A 13,351-nucleotide genomic window follows, 5' to 3' on the forward strand; every position below is an offset into this window, starting at 1 on the left:
CTGCTAACCAGGCTCCAGTGCCAGTGCTCGCTCCCTAAAACTTATGTGTGAACTGGTTATCCCCAATTGGTAAATACTTTACCACCTTATAGGTCCCTAGTATGTGGTACCAGGGGTTCCCAGGGCATAGGAGTGACTTGGTAACCCCAATTAGAAAATACTTTACCACCTTATACGTCCCTAGTATATGGTACCAGGGGTTCCCAGGGTATAGGTGATAAAGGGGTCCCCAGGGCTGTTGCACGGTTTTGTGCCACCCTGGGTGACCCAAACAAACTACTTACAGCAGGCCTGCCATTGCAGAATGCAGGAACAGTGAAAATCGCTCAAACCTGACTGTGCCCACACCATGTGTGGCACAGTCAAATACACTATCTTTAGTATATGACAGGCACCTCTAAGGCAGGAGCTCCCAGCCCATGAGGCAGGGTGAATTATATTAAAGGTGAGGACATATAGGTGCAATCCTATATGTCCCTATAATGGCTTTCCCTATTGGAAACTATTATAAGTGTTACATAGGATGCTACCTTGAGGTTGGCAGTTTCATTATGGTACTGAAAAAATATGTCATTTTTGGAATCAAACAACGTGCCTTCTCACCCCTGACATGAATCTTGTGCGCCTGGTGACATAGCATGCACCCAGGTGGCGACCTTAAGGTTGACCCCTTGGTTGCCCCAGCTTCTCTGTGCTCTGGCTGGCCAGCCCACACTTTCCCCTGCCTGCTTCTGCCAAGACAGAATTCTGACCTCCTGCCAGGCAGTGTGATCGCTCCCAGGAGTCAAGAACAAAGACATGGGCAAGAAGGAGGCACACCTCCCTCGTCCAAAACAGGCCTCTGATATGCATCAGGGCTGACTTCCAGTGGTGGAAGCAGCCCTCCCCCAGCACAAGGCACAATTGAACCTGGGCAGGCCAGAAACTAGCTAGGCAGGGAGGTGTACACCCCTGGAAGGCTAGCCAAACCTCCATGGTAAGCAGTCTGGTCTGTACACCATAATTATATTCCTGCCATCTTTAGGAATGACAGAATATAGGTTTCTGTGTGGAAAAGGTGACCTACACCCCTGGATGTGGTCACCTCAGGGGCGGATTAGCTGCAGGGACTAGCTGCCCATTGACTACTACCTTCCATACATCTTACTCCCCTAAATCTAGGATTTAAGGGAGCCCCATGACACCAGTACTTCAGATCTGAACAACTTGCATCAAGGAAGATTTGGGGAGGGGATGTGGCCTAACGGCTAGGGCGATGGATCTGAAATCTGGGGAACCCGGTTCGTGTCTCGGCAACTACGCTCAGCATCCTGTGATTCTGGGCAAAACACCTAATCTCCCTGTGCCTAATAAAAATGAATGTGTCCTTATGTAACGCAACTGGTGCTAATGTAAAGCACTCTGATACCCGATACCTTCAGGTCAAGTTCGCACTATATAAAACTCTGAAAGAAAAAAAAGGAAGGGCCAAAAGGATACTTGTGTCGCTGACAACAGGACTTTGCCTACAGCACCAAAGTAAAAGAGGGATACTTTGGTCCTATTGCAACAGACTTAGAACTGAGTAAACAACCATCATCCATGGCTAAAACTTGGCACTCTCGTAGAGAGAGGCCCCTGTGGAAGACAGAAGCACCTTCAGACTTTCCTGAACAAGTGGCAATAGTACCCTGCAAACTGCAGGTAAAAACACTCACCAGATACGAAGAATCGCTGGCCATTGGGCTCTCCGTGGGATCGCCCAAATCTAGGTGGTCAAGTGCATTGTGGGAGTTGTAGTCTCAGCTGCTGCAAAGTTTCCGGCTGCTACCACACTCCCCGGGACCCAATGAAGTTCCAGTACCTTTTCGTTGTGCTTACCCCAACCAAGGCTTGTTGTTCACCAATCCGGCAACTAACCCCCACACTCGACGTTGTATCTACAGGGAACACCATGCAACCTTCATCTGACGTCAGCAGCTGTGTATCTGTTGTGTTTTTGCATTCTGTTTCTTGCAGCCTCCTGTAAGCCGTAAAAACAGCATCCCCACAGCTACCAATCAGCACCAGTGACAGCCAGAACAACTCTGCACCCAGACTCCATGGTCTAGGTAAAATGTATCTGATTGTTGTGGCCTGGCCCAGGGGCCCGCATGACTTTTACCCTGTAAGGTTTCAACGTAACTTGACCTGCAAGTAACCGATTGTCACTAGTAGATTTTGCCATTCACCGCAATGTTATATTTTCCATGTATTATTTTGCACTTATTTAGTATATTGCTTAAAAAATCTATAACTTCTATAACTCTGGGTATAGTTATGCTGTTCCGTTTGTTTTGGTGTCTAAATAGAGATAAAAATACACTATTTTTATAATCTGCTGTTGGATTTCTCTAAAGTTGTGTCAATTACTTATCATTCTTGTTGGTTCTCTGAAATGCTTAACACATGTTCCTCTAGTAAAGCCTGACTGCTCTTTGCCACTCTACCAGGACTCAGCTAAGGATTTATTAGTTTGAATCCAAGGACCATTTGGGGGTATTGTGATAGTATTACATGGGTAAGATTAACCTCCACACTACATAATACTCCACTTTTCTACAATGTCCTACTTTTAAATACCATGCACTCTGCTTTACAGGCTGCAACGCTTACATAGGGTTGAATTATTAATATTTAGAAGTAAGTGTTTCTCCTGTTAAAAAGGGTTATTTTGGCAGGTTGGGCATAAGTTTAAAACTGCAGCAGCCAGGCCATAGTGGCAGGCCTGGGGTTGTGTTTGCCTTGTCACACTAGTAGATGGCACACTGCTGTATTCCATAGGTGACATTTAACTTACTTGCCAGGAGTGTATTTTGGGCTCCATATACCATGGACATATACCATGGACATATTAAAAAGTTATATTATGCCAATTAGGTGCTAGCCAATTTCATCATATTTTGGGGGTTCGAACACATGCACTGGGCCTGAGTAGCCGTGTTCCACTGCACAGAGTAAAAAACCTCAGAAGCATTAGTCAACAAAACATGGGGGTGACCATGCAAGAAGAGACGCTTTCTCATAGTGGTATATAAATAATAATTGTTTACTTCTTCAGTACAAGATACATCTTACACAGGCGAGCTTACTTTCTCCAGTGACTAATGTAGAACACTCTATAATGGTAGAATACCTCAGAGAATGTACATTCTAAAACGAAAAATAAAGAAAGATATCTACAATACCACAACAACCTAACACACCAAGCCAAGCTATCATCATTCAGGTGTTAGGCAGGAACATACACAAAGAGTATTTTCGGGCTAGAGAAGGTTGAAGACAGGACAATGGTAAATATGGAGATTAAGAACATAAAACCTTTAAGTTTTGGGCAACCTGTATTTGCTTCCTGGATTGGGGTAATTTCCAGGTCATTAGTGGTACAGCCCTATTGGAGAGCCCCATGGACTAATGAACCTTGCGTGGCAGCTTTGTATCTGTACCAGTTTGCACGCATACTTAATACCTCACCTGTGTTGGATTTCCCCTTCTTATTGGAGGTAGCAAATTCACTGTAGCTACAGGCATAGGTGTTAAGTGATAGCTGGGGCTTTTTTGAGTCTGTGAATGCTTTTAACTAGTAAATTAAAACGACAGAGACGGGGCATTGGTGCTATGTGAGTCTCATTAGACGGCAGTCCTTTGCCAATAAAGCAAACTCTCTCAGGATAACATTCTAAGCCAAAACTGTAAAGGTCTATTCAAATTTAGGAGTCATTGAGGAAGGCAAAAGTAGTTAGTCAAATTCAAATCGGCATCAATGATGCATCAAATAATACCAATTGCGAAGGATAACATGAGGGTGACCTCCAAAGCAAGTAAATAGCCAGAACCAAATTGTAGTTCAGTAAAGGACTAGAATAAATCTGCTCAGTTCAAGAGTCAAGGACACCAAGTATAAATCATTAGACAGACTAATGCAGAGTGTGCCTTCAAGAAAGTAAGCAGAATGTGTAAGTATAGATAATTAGACAGACTAGCACAGAGGGTGCCTTTTTGGAAGTGAGGACAAAGTCTAGCTCAAGGATAAATTTTTATAGGTTTTAGACAGTGAAAGGCACACTCTTGACATGGGGAGAACTGACACCACTGGGCTCTACTAATAATATTTCATTCACATCCACCAATAGTAAAACAAAACAAAATGTGATGCATTACACAAGAAACATTTAGAAACACCTACTTTATACCTAATTACAATAAAGCTTGCACAGGAAATAACATGAGATTTATGCTTGCAACAAGTGAAAACAATACACAGTACAACGGCTTAGCGCAGACACATACAAACGGTCCTCAATATGTTGCTTTGACTGGAACATTTAGTACAAGGCTTCCTCCTAGGGGAACAAAAATGAATACTTTTCAGCTGAGCAAAATAAACACCACCACAAAATGAATTATATTGCACTTATTTTCTGACAAGGAAAATCACGGAAGAGAAACATACATGTAGGAAACTCATTCATGTAAATTTTAAAGGCTACATTTTCTCTTTTACTGTAAAACAAATGTCAATGCAGGCAAGGCTTTGGCCTAGTCTCTGAGTGAGGCTTAGTTATACTAACTTAGACACTTTTTAAAACAAGCATTATTTTCGATTTATTAAAGACTCTGTAACAGGTCTACAAACTTGAACTCTGTCATAAGAAAAACCACTTCCATGAACAAAGTTCTACCTTCATACCATAGTCCTTCCAGCTGTTTTTACTATCTTAAGAAGCAAAGACCTCTATGGTAATTAGAAAAGGAAATGAAATTTTAGAAACCTGCACTGTCTTTTGGCCCCCCCCTCTTGACGCTCCTGCCTGAACGTGCCAGGAATAATTCAAAGTTGATGTATTTTTTGGGGGACAGTTTTGTGCAAACTCATCAAACTGTACCAAAGTTATTAAAACATGTCTTTTCAATGGAAAGTTGGACCCAACAATTACTAAGCAGCTGTTATTGCCGCCTGTGCAATATTTAACTGTATACACATATATATATCATTTCATGTATATACAACCCAGTGGCGGTTGCCACTGGGTAGTTATAGGTGGGTCAGCTGTTCCATAGGTAAAATATTTTTTGTGTTGCTAATAACTTTGGCCCCTTTGATGAATCGCCACTAAACTTTCCAAAAATATGCTACTTTTTGTCTGATTTGTGTATGTAAAGCTTTGGGGTGATCCGTCAAGAGTGGCCCCAAAGTGCAAACTCCCCATGCATTTTCTATAGACCTCTTTAACAGGCTACAGCAAAAACTGCTGAATGGATTTACACCAAATTTGGCAAAAAGCTAGATCTTGTTACGCACGTTGTGCTTCTTGTGATTCGGTGTAAATCCATGCAGTAGTTTTTGAGAAATCAAGGATAAAACAAATATAGATAGATAAAAAATAGAGCAGTCTGACTGGCCCAGGGAGCTTTTTTTCCATTGGGTCTAGTTACTTCAGTGGGAGTAAGAATCCTGCGGGAGCGAGCACTCTGATTGTCTGCTAGCAACATCAGACAAATGTTGCTGGCAGTCATTACATGACTACGGGACTTAGTCCCCTGTCCTGAAGTAAATAGGAAACATAATGCAAGGGGGCAGTGTAGGGATACCCTGCCCCCCTAGGCACATAGGGGGAACCCAGAAGGACCCCTCCAGGGCCAAAATGAAGAGTAAATTGTCAATTTTTGCCACAATCAAGCACGGCTCCAGCAGGATCAGAAGAAAAAAGAAAATGGTGGCTGGGTATGCGTTGTTTCTGGAGCCCACCCCTGGGCCGAAATGCCAATAAAAGTGGAGGGGAGGCGTGGCCCCCCTCCCCAAAACTTCATAGGCCCCAGGAATCCCATCCTTTGGGTCAATATATTTAATTTTGGGGGAGGGGGGCCAGGCTGACCCTCTCCTGAGCCATTGAAGGCCCTGGGGAGCCCACCCCGGACAGATTAATCAAATAAAAGGGGAGGGCACGGCCCCCTCCCAAGATCCTAAAGGCCGCTCATATATTCTGTCCCAGGTAACCCACCCCTGGGACACAGTAGTTTTCCTGCCTGCACCAGCGTGGGCAGGGAAACTTGTGATTGCTCCTGCCTACCGGGAGCATTTTTTAATCTACTGCCACGTGGGATCAAGCACAAAGTCTGCTCCGAGTAGGCGGGAGCTTTGAAAATACTGGAAGCAGACTTTTGATCTGTTTCCCTGCCAAAACTGATGCGGGCAGGGAAACAGATCAAGAGATTAAGCCCACCCAGAGGGTGCAGCATAAGTAGCTGCTTCCTGCGGGCGTGAACAATGCTGGCTCACTCAGCATGCGGCGAGCCAGCTGGGGCCATAGGGGCCCTGAGGCTCGCCCAACAGCCTCCAACGTTGAGCCTTTATCAAAACCAATGAGCTACTGCATGACTCTCAGTCTGGCTTTCACCCTGGTTACAGCACTGAATCTGTACTGATTGAGATGGCTGATTGCATTCGCTGGGCGGTGGATGGGGGATCTGCGACCATGCTAGTTCTCCTCGACGTATCGGCAGCATTTGACACGGTGTCTCACTCCATCTTGCTTGAGAGACTTAAGCAAATAGGCATCCATGGGACGGCGCTGGATTGGACCACTTCCTAACTCTATGGCCATGACCAACAAGTCTTTCTCCACCCTCACGCCTCTGATGTGAAACCACTCAGATGGGGGTTGCCTCAGGGCTCGGCCCTAAGCCCACTACTCTTTAACATCTATCTGGCACCATTGGCGGAGCTCATTACGAAAATGGGGGTCAAGGTGATATCCTATGCGGATGACACCCAACTGATGTGCTCCTTCAGAGATGTGTCATCATCAGTCTGACTCCTTCAGAGACTGTCTCAGAAGCATTGCCGTCTGGATGAGCAACAATTTTTTAAAGCTTAATGCTGATAAAAACGGAGGTTCTATTTTTCAACCAATCAGTGCCACCAACGGCAGCCCTGTGGCGGCCTGCTGAACTGGGGTCTTTTCCTGTGCCTAAGGATTCGGTCAAGAACCTCGGGGTTCGGTGGGACAAAGACTTGTCCCTTTCAGCCCATGTCAGCACATGTCTGCGACCTGCTTTGGTAAGATGAAAACTATTAGAAAATTCATCGACGACTTGCCCGAGGAATCCCGTAAAACTGCGGTGCATGCCTTAGTCACCTCGCACCTTGACTACGCCAACGGACTGTACCTAGGCCTGCCTAGTGGCTTGATCCGAAGATTGCTGATAGTGCAGAACGTGGCCTCAAGTATGGTCTGTAAGGTGCCACTCTGCCAGCATATCTCTCCCCAATTCAGACAACTTTATTGGCTCCCTGTTGCCAAGAGAATTGAATTCAAGGCCCTTGCGTTCGCTTTTCGGACCTACCAGGGCAGAGGCCCTAACTATCTGAGGAGGAGACTTCACCCTTACCAGCAGGGCATATCTCTAAGGTCCAACCATAAATGCTACCTCACCATTCCCCGTTTTGCTAAAGTGAGGGTGGGGGGCAGAACATTTGAAATGGGAGCTTCAAAATGCTGGAATGACTTGCCTATTCATCTATGTGTGCTGCACTATGAACTGGAGTTCAGAAAGGCCTTGAAGACCTGGCTGTTCTGCCATAGGGACTAGCACTTCTCCTGCTCTGCTCTGTTTTCCGCTTTAGCGCCAGGGCACCTCAGTCGAGGTAGCTGTGCGCTGTATAAGGAATATGCTACTTACCAGTATGCATCTGTTCTTGGCATGTAGAGCTGCAGATCTACACACTTTTGCATAGATCGCCATCTGGTGTTGGGCCCGGATGTTTGCAGTTTGTTTTTCCTCTTGGAAAGTCTTTGGAAGTCACGAGGTCGGTGACTCCTCCTTTGGATGGTATTGCGCATGGGCTTCGGCTCCATCCTCAGATTGTTTTTCGCCAGCAGGGAAAGATGGAGTGTAGTAATAACAGTGAAGAAACCCATGTGTGTATCTAAATAAGATAAACTGGGACAGATACAGGTAGCCGGGGAGGCGGGTGGGCGTGTGTAGATCTGCAGCTCTACATGTCAAGAACAGATGCATACTGGTAAATAGCATATTCCGTTTGAGGCATATGAGCTGCAGATTACACACTTTTGCATAGACTATATAGCAGTTCCCAACCTTAGCGGCGACCACCGGTATCTGTTGCAGTGGTTTTAAATAATGTTTTGAGTACAGCCTGGCCCACACTAGCTTGTTGCTTAGTTTGCACATCTACACAATAGTGTTTAGTGAAAGTGTGCGGTGTTGACCATGTAGCTGCTTTGCAGATATCATCTAATGGGATGTTCCCTAAAAATGCCATGGAAGCCCCTATCTTTCGTGTAGAATGGGCTTTAGGGGGAACGGATAGCGTTCGTTTTGCTTTGTGGTAGCAAATCTGAATGCATTTTACAATCCACCTAGCTATCCCTGATTTTGAGATGGGGTTGCCCTTGTGTGGTGGAGAGAAAGAGACAAACAGTTGTTTGGTCTTGCGGAAAGGTTGTGTTCTCTCGATGTAGTAGAGGAAGGCTCGTTTGACATCTAGCGTGTGCAGAGCCCTTTCTGCAACAGTCTGTGGTTGCGAGAAAAATACTGGTAGTTCTACAGATTGGTTTAGGTGAAAAGGGGAAATGACTTTAGGTAGGAATTTTGGGTTGGTACGAAGAACAACCTTGTTATGGTGCATTTGAAGAAAAGGTTCTTGTATGGTAAGTGCTTGTATCTCACTGACCCTTCTAAGTGAAGTGATGGCTACAAGGAAAGCTGTTTTCCATGTTAGGAATTGTAGTTTGCATTTGTGTAAAGGTTCGAAGGGAGGCCCCATTAGCCTTGTGAGAATGATATTTAAGTTCCACACAGGTGAGGGGGGTACTCTGGGGGGAATTATTCGTTTTAGGCCTTCCATGAAGGCTTTAATGGCAGGAACTCTAAAGAGTGATAGATGTTGCCTGTTTTGTAAGTAAGCTGCAATTGCTGCGAGGAGTAGTCGAATGGACGTATAGGCTAGATTACACCTTTGTAGGTGGAGTAAATAGCCTATGATGTGTTGAATGGACACGTCCAGGGGATTGATGGTGTTGTTATGTCAATAAACAACAAATCGTTTCCACTTGGCAGCGTAGCACGCTCTAGTGGTAGGTCGTCTAGCTTCTCTGATCACGTTCATACAGTCAGGGGGAAGATTTAGGTACCCAAATTCTAGGATTTCAGGAGCCAGATCACAAGGTTGAGCTGAGCTGGGTCCGGGTGTCTGATCTCTCCATGGTTCTGGGTTAGGAGGCATGGTGAGAGGTGTAGTTTTTGGTGTGGTACTACAGAGAGTTCCAGCAGCGTGGTGTACCACGGTTGTCTGGCCCACGTTGGAGCTACTAGGATTAGTGTGAGGGTGTGTTGTTGTAGTTTGCGCGCCACTAATGGAATGAGTGGGAGAGGCGTAAAGGCGTACGCAAATTTGCCTGACCAGTTCATCCATATCGCATTTCCTTTGGACAATGGGTGTGGGTATCTGGCGGCGAAGCTTGGGCATTTTGTGTTTTCGTGGGTGGCAAAGAGGTCTATCTGTGGATGCCCCAACATTTGAAAGAACGGATGAAGAGCCTGTGGGTGAAGTTCCCACTTGTGGATTTGTTGTGTCTGTCTGCTGAGCAGATCTGCCACGGTGTTTTGGACTCCTGGGACATGTTGAGCTAGGAGAAAGATTTTGTGGAGAATTGCCCATCTCCATATGCTCTGTGCTAATTGAGAGAGCTGTGGAGAGTGTGTGCCACCTTGTTTTTGTATATAATACATGGCCGTCATGTTGTCTGTGCGAATGAGGACTGCCTTGCCTGAAATCTGTGTTTGAAAAGATTTTAGGGCTAAAAAGATTGCTAGTAACTCCAGATGGTTGATATGGAGTAACTTTTGTTGAGGCGTCCATGTGCCCTGCACGGTGAGATGTAATAGGTGGGCTCCCCAGCCGGAGAGCGATGCGTCCGTTGTTAGTATTATCTGGGGAACCGGGTCCAGGAACGGTCGACCTTTGGAAAGGCTTGTGGTGTTCCACCACTACAGAGAGCGATGGGTGCGACGGTCTACCAACACCAGATCTGTCAGTTGACCTTGGGCCTGGTTCCACTGGTGCGCTAAGCACTCTTGGAGGGGACACATCTGGAGTCTTGCGTGGGGCACTATGAAAATGCAAGAGGCCATCATCCCTATTAGTTGCATGAACACTCGTGCTGGAAGGGAGTGTTGAGGTATGAATTTTTGTCGTAAAGCCTGAATGCTTGCAATCCTGGCCGGATTGGGGTAGGCTATCGCTTTTGAGGTGTCTATGGTGGCACCAAGGTATTGTTTTATGTGGGATGGTTGAAGCTGGGACTTTTGGTGGTTCACCGTGAAGCTTAGTTGGTGAAGTAGTTCGATTGTGGTGGAGGTGTGTTGTACACACTGATTGTATGAAGTGGCTTTTATCAGTCAATCGTCTAGTTATGGGAAGACGTGAATGTGCTGTCTTCTCAAGTGTGCCGCCACCACTGCCAGGCACTTGGTGAATACCCGTGGTGCTGTTGTGACTCCGGAACGTGAGCACTTTGAATTGGTAGTGTTGTCCGTCCACTACAAATCTAAGGTACTTTCTGTGAGCATGGTGCACTGGAATGTGGAAGTATGCGTCTTTCAAGTCCAGAGTGGTGAGGAAGTCGTTTTGGGAGAGGAGCGGAAGTACCTGCTGAAGCGTTACCATATGAAAATGGTCTGAGTGTATGTATGTGTTTAGGGGCCGGAGATCTAGAATAGGTCGTAGAGTCTCGTTTCTTTTTGGTATGAGAAAATATAGGGAGTAGACCCCCATATTCTGTTGATTGACAGGAACGTGTTCTATTGCCTGTTTTTGTAGGAGGGAGATTACCTCCTGCTTTAGTAATTTTGAATGTTCTTGTGACATTGGGCGTTGCCTGGGTGGAATATTTGGGGGGTAGATGTTAGTTCTAGGCAGTAGCCTGACCGAATTATTTGGGTCACCCATTTGTCTGAGGTGATGGTTGCCCAGACATGAAGGACATTTTGGAGTCTGCCCCCGACCGGAGTGGAATGGTCTGGGGGGAGCGGGGGGAAGTCATTGGGTAGGAGGTGTGGCAGAACGGGCGTTGCTTGTTTTGCCTCTGCCCTTGTTGTTGTTACCCCTGTAGCCGCCTCTTTGGTAACCTTTTGTAAAGGTGGTCTGAGTAGGGGATTTGTATGATGCGGACGCTGTGTCTGAGGAGTAGCCTCTGGATGTACTGCGAAAGGAGGAGCGGCGAAAGGATCGTCTGGGCGGGTGTGACTGTAAGGCCCCCATGGATTTTGCGGTATCCGTGTCTTTTTTCATTTTTTCTAAGGCCTCATCCACCTTTGGCCCAAATAGATGTTCCTGGTCAAAGGGATGGTTTAGGATGGAGGCTTGTACTTCTGGTTTAAAACCAGATACCCTTGGCCAAGCATGGCGACGGAGAAGGACGCTGGTGTTGATGGCCCTGGAGGCTGTGTCTGCTGCATCTAGGGCACAACGTTTGGAGGTATTTGTGATTGTTTTACCCTCTTGAATTAACTTGTTGGCCCTAGCTTTATATTTTTCAGGGAGATGGTGCATTATGCTTTCTAACTCATCATAATGAGCCCTGTCATATCTGGCCAGTAGTGCTTGAGTGTTTGCTATACGCCATATGTTGGCCGCCTGGGATGCTGTGCGTTTGCCTGATGCATCTAGTAGTTTTGATTCTTTGTCAGGTGGTGGTGCATCACCTGACGCTTGTGAATTTGCCCTTTTACGTGCAGTAGATACTACTAAAGAATCTAGTAGTGCTGGTCCTCTGATGTAGGAGGGATCTGAGGGAGCAGGTTTGTATTTTTTTTCAATACGTGGGTTAATGACCGTGGCTCTAACTGGGTCCTTAAAAACTTCTGGTGCATGGTTTACCACTCCTTTGAGCATGGGCAGTATGGAGGTGGACCTATGTGCGGTATCAAATGTGTCTAGGAGGAAATCTTCCTCCACGGGTTCGGTATGCAAGTCCACCCCGTGATAATGTGCCGCCCTTTGCAGAAGATGGTTGAACCCTAATGAATCTTCTGGTGGAGATGGCCTAGAAGGGTAAAGATCGTCTTGTGGGACGTTGGGGATATCTGGAATATTGTAATCGTCCCATGGGTCTGGGGATCCTGTAGGGGTGGGGTCCTGTGGCACATCCCCTATATCATGATATGGGTCCCCCTGATCATCATCGTCTGGAGACTGGGTCGGAGAACGATGAGGTGGGGGTGGAGAGGGCGGACGGGGTGGAGGTGGGGAAGGAGGAGGAGGTGGAGGGGGAGGGGCAGGTATTCTGAACGGAGAGGTAGCAGAGTCCTTCCTCTTTGGAGGTGGAGGCGGAGCAGGCTTCTCCAAATGTCTCTTTTTGGTAGAGAGTGTCAAATGTCCAGTTTTTGGATCCTTGGTGAGAGTTTTTTGCAAGGGATCCGGTGTAAATAGTTCTGGTGAGGTTATTTGGTGTGTCGGCGCCGAAGGCGTCGGGGCTGATGTCTTTTTAGGTTTTTCTGTGCCGGTTTGTTGCTTAGAACCCGGCTTGGGAACCTCCGGTCTCTTGGTCGGCGCCGAGATGGGCTTCGGCTTGGAAGTGTCGGTGCCGGTGGCCTTGTGTGGTTTGGTCGGTACCGAAGATGGCATCGGTACCGAAGAGCTGGGTTTCGACCCCGAGGGCTTCAGTGCGGAGCTCGGTGTCGGGGTGGAGGCCGGTTTCTTTTTCGGTGCCGAAGTGTGTTTCTCGGCACCGCTGGTAGGCTGGCTCGAGCCCGAGCCGCCGGAAGGCTTACTTGGCTTCTTCACCGGGCCCGAAGGTGGGGTGTGTGAAGCAGTGTCTCTAGTCTTACTTAGGCCTGGAGGCGAAGGTGTGACCAAAGACTTTTTGGGTGTCGGCGCGGGTGTGGGGGGGGGGGGTAGATTGGTACTCACGACCCTCTGCGCCGGGGTGATGTCTTCCACATCTGACTCGTCGGCCTCGGAAGCGCTGACGAGGTCCTCTTCGGTGCGATGCTGTTCCGGATCGTCGATATCGTCTCCGAAGATGTCCACTGGAATGGACGTCGAGGAGTGTGCCATGTTCCTTCTGGCTCTTCGGTCCCGAATAGTCTTTTTGGATCGGAAAGCCTTACAGGCCCGACAGTCTCGAGCCTCGTGTTCAGGGGAGAGGCAGAGGTTGCATACCTCATGAAGATCGGTGGGGGGAAATTTGGACCCACGTCGAGGGCACTTTTTAATTGGAGTTCTTTCCATGAGCCGGGACCGGAGCTTGGGTAGGCCCGAAGGCCGCCGTCGACGACTGGAACCGAAGGTTTGTGCCGATGAGAA

General features: G+C 47.1%; 1 long non-coding RNA gene across 1 annotated transcript in view; it reads right to left on the reverse strand.

The window, feature by feature from the left end:
• Positions 1 to 3,101: 3,101 nt before the first annotated feature.
• Positions 3,102 to 13,351, reverse strand: part of LOC146811406 (uncharacterized) — a 412,632-nt gene continuing 402,382 nt past the window's right edge. Inside the window, exon 4 of the long non-coding RNA XR_014965820.1 lies at positions 3,102 to 4,361. This is a non-coding gene — a long non-coding RNA (uncharacterized LOC146811406). The remainder of the gene's footprint in view (positions 4,362 to 13,351) is intronic.

Source organism: Triturus cristatus, chromosome 7 (genome assembly GCF_964204655.1).
Source record: "Triturus cristatus chromosome 7, aTriCri1.1, whole genome shotgun sequence".
Taxonomy (NCBI): domain Eukaryota; kingdom Metazoa; phylum Chordata; class Amphibia; order Caudata; family Salamandridae; genus Triturus; species Triturus cristatus.